The sequence below is a fragment of the Mustela nivalis genome (genome assembly GCF_964662115.1).
Source record: "Mustela nivalis genome assembly, chromosome: 18".
In the NCBI taxonomy this organism is placed as follows: Eukaryota; Metazoa; Chordata; class Mammalia; order Carnivora; family Mustelidae; genus Mustela; species Mustela nivalis.
The window spans coordinates 35,530,989-35,536,168 of record NC_139037.1 but is presented as its reverse complement, the minus strand read 5'-3'; the positions used below and the strand labels follow the sequence as shown (position 1 = coordinate 35,536,168).

The 5,180-nt window shown below is 46.2% G+C and overlaps 1 long non-coding RNA gene across 2 annotated transcripts; it reads right to left on the bottom strand.

Moving 5' to 3' along the window:
• Nucleotides 1–3,460: 3,460 nt before the first annotated feature.
• On the bottom strand, nucleotides 3,461–4,895 carry LOC309853181. 2 transcript variants are annotated; one of them, XR_014305550.1, is made up of 3 exons: nucleotides 4,767–4,895; nucleotides 3,848–3,959; nucleotides 3,461–3,731 (listed from the first exon to the last, which is right to left on the bottom strand). It is a non-coding gene; the product is annotated as an uncharacterized lncRNA (long non-coding RNA). The 2 variants fall into 2 exon arrangements; XR_014305551.1 differs by having other exon boundaries at nucleotides 4,686–4,873.
• Between the last annotated feature and the right edge of the window lie 285 nt (nucleotides 4,896–5,180).

The window sequence follows — 5,180 nt, the reverse complement described above, 5'->3', positions numbered from 1 at the left end:
GCTGCCCATACTACCCCTTTTGAAAGGATTCACTGATAAATCCTGAAGTAAAGAGAACTATTTTATTTTTTTAAATAATGATTGAGCATATAGATCTTTTTTCTTCCTTTTTTAAAGATTTTATTCATTTAGTTGAAAGAGAGAGAGTGAGTGAGAGAGAGCATGAACCGGGGGAGAGGGAGAAGCAGACTCCCCACTGAGCAGGGAGCCCAATGCAGGGCCCAATCCCAGGACCTCAGATCATGACCCAAGCCAAAATCAGACGCTTAACCGACTGAGCCACCAACGCATCCTGAAGAGAACTATTTTACACAGGGTTTTCCAAACTTGTTTTACCACGTACATCTAGGAATAAAATTATTTGGCTACAAACAACAGAAACCACAATAGCTCGCTTAAAAGGAAGAAAAGAGAACCTATTGGAGGACTATAAGAGCTTGTAGAATTACAAGGTCTTTGGTTTTTTTCTTATTAATTAGTTTCTGGGAGCTTTCCCATGTCGGTTTACTACTATACGTATATTCATCTCAGTGTTTCACATTGCTTCCTGGTATTTCATCGTATGGCTGGGTATCAGTATCTATGGCTACAAAACTTGGTGGTTTCCAAGACCAGCTGCACAGTTCTTCTGGTTTGATCCAGTTTGATATCTGAGGAGTTTTCTCATGTACCTGTGGTCAGCAGGCAGGTCTTTCAGAGGCTGGATGGTCTAGGGTGGCCTCATCCATATTCCAAAGGCAGCCAGTGTGCTCGGGTCCTCCACATGGCCTCCCATCCTCCAGCAGGCTGGCTTGGGTTCACTAGCACAGCAGCGTCAGGGTTCCAAGAGAACAGGCCCCAGGGCACAAGCGCTTTCCAAGCATCTGAGTGTGTTGTGTGCCACTGGCCAAGGGAAGTCACGATGCCAAACTAGAGTCAAAGGGTGGAGACGCAGACTCCAACTTTGGTCAGGGCCACTGGCAACACCACATCCTAAGAACACAGATGCAGGGAAGGGAAGGATTTGGGACCAAATTTACAATTTGCCACAGGATGGATCATGTTTTATTTATTTGCTTCTTTTTTTTTTTAAGATTTTATTTATTTATTTGACAGACAGAGATCACAAGTAGGCAGAGAGGCAGGCAGAGAGAGAGAGAGAGAGAGAGAGAGAGAGAGATGGGGAGAAGCAGGCTCCCCACTGAGCAGAGAGCCTGATGTGGGACTTGATCCCGGGATGCTGGGATCATGACCCAAGCCGAAGGCAGTGGCTTAACCGACTGAGCCATCCAGGCGCCCTATTTATTCACTTCTATATCCATGGACATTTAGGTTGCTTCCAGCACTTCATCATTATAAGAAAGGTTGCAACAAACATCTTCTTAAATATATCTTTATACATATGTAATTATTTTGATAGATTCCAGCACTGAAATTGCAGGGTTAAAAACCATGGGAATTTTTGCCTTTTGACACCGATGTATACTGCCATCCATTAGCGAGAGCCCATTTTCCTGCATCTTTTTCAATCACAGCTCTTACCAATCACTTTAAATGATTCCAATCATTATGGGCTACAAAAGCTATCTCATTGTTGTTTACATTTGCATTTAATTTGACTGCTAGTGATTTTGTATGTTTACAAGTCATGTGTGGGTCTCATAAACTACATTCCATATACACATGCTCCGGAATTCTCCATTTTGCTTCATTATTATATTTTTTGATTCCTTAACACTCTATATTATGATATTTTGATACACAATACGACAAGTTTCTCTCATTTTTCTCAAAAATGTTTTCCCTATTTTTGTGCATTTTTCCTTCTGATGTGAATTTTGCTCAACAAACTTGGGATTTAGTTGGGATTTAATTGAATTTACAGATTAACTGAAGAATTTTTTTTTTTTTTAAAGTAGGCTCCATTCCAAGTGTGGAGCCCAATGCAGTGCTTGAACTCACGAGCCTGAGATCAAGACCTGAGCTGAGATCTAGTTAGGCACATAAGGGACTGATTCACCCAGGCTCTCCTAATTGAAGGATATTTATATATTATACTATTGGGTCTTAAATATGAGGAAACATTTGTCTCTACATGTATTTAGTGGTTCTTCTAAGTCAATAAAGTTAACATTTTTTCTTCACACTTTTCTTGCTTATTTCTTGTTGGGTTTATTCATAAATATTTGTGGCTTGTGTTGCCATTGTTAATGGGATTTTTTTGCAACAAACTAATTGGTTATTGCTAGCATATAACAGAGCTATTGATTCCCATACATCTTTGAGAGGGACAGTCATCTCCCCACTGGCCATGTCTGTCAGCATCAGTCTGGAACCAGCTCTGTTCAACCAGAACTCCCTGGATATCCTTGATTGAGTCTCTTCGCATTCTGGCCTGTTTCCCCACATGTAAAATGAGCGGGTTCAACTAGATTAACTAGATTACTGTGTTTCAAATGCAGGTTGATGGCCAGTTGAGGATCATGAAATAGAAGTAGTGGGTCAAGACCAGCATTTAAAAACTAAAAATAAAACATACAGTAGAACCAAAAGTACCAGAATTTATCATTCTAAGGGCAGTCACTATTTTTGTTAAACTGTTTCCTCACCAATATGCGTGTACATGCACAATTGCTCATTGTGCCCGCCTGGGCCCGCGCCCGCTCCTGCCCCGCACCCCACTGTACACACTGGGTTATAATGTAAACAGTATTTTCTAGGTGAATTGTGATTCAAAAAACTTGAGGGGTGGCTGGGTACCTCGTTCAGTTAAGTATTTGACTATTGATTTCAGCTCAGATCATGATTTCAGTGCTGTGAGATCGAGCCCCACCTCGGGCTCACTGCTCAGCATGGAGTCTGCTTCAGACTCTCTCCCTCTGCCTCTACCCCCATGCACTCTTTCTCTAAGAAAAATTAAAAATCTTAAAAAAAAAAAAAAAAAAAAAAAGCTTGAGTGACCATAGTGACCCCCAAGGGCCCATCTCTGCTCTGTGGTCCAAGAATTTATATCCATGACATTGGGCTGCTTTTCCCACCACCAGAACAAACTGGTCTGCAAGAAGCAAATAACGGGACAGACAAAACAGGTATCATCTGCATAATTTATACACACCCCCTCTTCATACACAGCCTTCCAGAAACACACACACACACACACACACCAAACCTCAGGGAGGAGCTACCTAATTCAGCCCAACCCAGGAGATAAAAGCATTAACTGGTAGTCTCCCAACCACCTCCCCTCCCTAAGGGATTATCACTCCCTCTCGGGAAAGACTGCTTCTCCCCCATGACAATCCTGTAGTCACAACAGGTACCCAACAGGTAGCCTGCTCTGAGCCAGTTCCCCACAAGGTAGGATTTTCTATGTTGGAGAAACAAAGGGGCCCGGGTGAGAAGTAGGGAGCTTTAGGAGACCAAACTAAGACCCCACACAATTACTACCTACTGTCAACCTTGAAAATGAAGCAGCCAGTTATTTTACCAGCAAAAATGGATTTATTCAGAAATGGCAGAGAAATTGCAATTTGGACACGAAAGCCATGGCAAAGCCACTGGCTGGTCCAGAGAACAAAGGAGAGAAACATTATAGGGGGGAAAAGGGAAGTTGGGGGCCGGGGCTTTGGACAAAAGTCCATTGGAGGAAAGTGAGAAGAGTGATGACAGTTTCTCATTGGCTGGGCTGTAGTTGGGCAAGGAAAAAGAATCTTCCTCCTGCGTGCTGGGGTAGTAAAGTAGGCTTCTTCCTGCTGGAAAATGCAAGGTATGAGTTGGGATCTGCAATTGCCCTAGAGTTGGTAGGGGGTGAAAGCTCCCCTTTCGGTATCCTGCCTCTATTTTAAATGAGGCTTCCTCAGTTTCATACCACTGTTAAAATGTGGAAGTGGCCGGTTCAACGATAAATTGGAACAACTTTTTAGAGGCAACCTGGCATCCTGCATTCCTTTTGTCCCAGCAATTAGTTTCTCCTGAGGAACCTGTGGGACAGGTGAGAAAAGATACACAAGCAAAACCAAACAAAACTTAGAAACACAGTTTCTTAGAAACAGATTGGGCAAATATATGCTCAACCATACGATGGGAAAACGATACCATTAAAGATAATAATGGTGATCTGTATTCTATATGGATGTGGAAAATGTCCAGATTTATTATTTTGTGGGGAGAAAAAGCAGCTTATACGATGGAACAGCCAAAACCCATTTTTGTTTTTGCAAATCTGTGCGGTGTTCTGTCTCTGTGTGTGTTTTTGCTGGTTTGTCTGCCTAGGTCTGTGGGGGAGGAAAGAGTTGTGGGGGGTGGGGGTGAGGGGTGGGGGCAGGGGCTTATTTTTAAAAAGGGTCTGAAGCCTGTAAGGACTTAAGCCAAAATGTTAAAAAGTGGAAGGAGGAGATGTGGTAGAAATTTTACTTCCACTTGATGCCCTCTATATTGTTTGTTTTACACGTGTACATGTTACTCTTATGATAAAACATAATGAAACAAAATTATTCCTTTTCGGGCGGGGGGGTTCGGAACAGTAGTAACAAGTTATTGGGAAGACTCAGTTCTCCCTGCCTTGGTAGATGGGAGCCCGCGCAGCGAGAGCCGCTCGCCGGGACCCCTCCCCACCACCCCGGACCTCCAGCAGTGCCCCCGACTCCTCCCAGCCCGCTCCCAGAGCAAGTCCCCACTCCCACCCAGCACAGCAGGGCCCCACTCACCACCTGCCTGCAGGCCCCAGCCAGGGCGCCCGGCCCCCAGCGTTCCTGCCCCGCCCCACGGACCGTCCCTATCCTACACACCCCGGATCCCAACCCCAAGCGCCTGGTCTTAGTCTCGGCCCGGCTCCGGCTGCAGGAGGTCCCCTCTCCAACGCGTTTCTTCCCTCTGTGTCCTCGCGCACCTCCTGGGCCCGCGCCCGCTCCTGCCCCGCACCCCACTGCCGCGAGCTCCCCTAGCCCGCCCCGCGTCATCTCTGCCACCGACCGCAGGGAGGCCAATGCAGCGGGCAACGCGTGTGCCCGTGGGCCGAGGCACCGGCTAGGGCTGCACCCCAGGCCGCACGCCTGCCACTTCGCGCGGGTGGCCGCCCTGCTGGCGGCGCTCCTGGCGCTGCGGGTGCTGGGCCACGCGCTGATCGTGGTGGCCCTCACCGTGGACCACAGCCTGCGCTCCAGCGGCAACTTCCTTAAGTTGCTGTTGCAGACTTGCTGGTG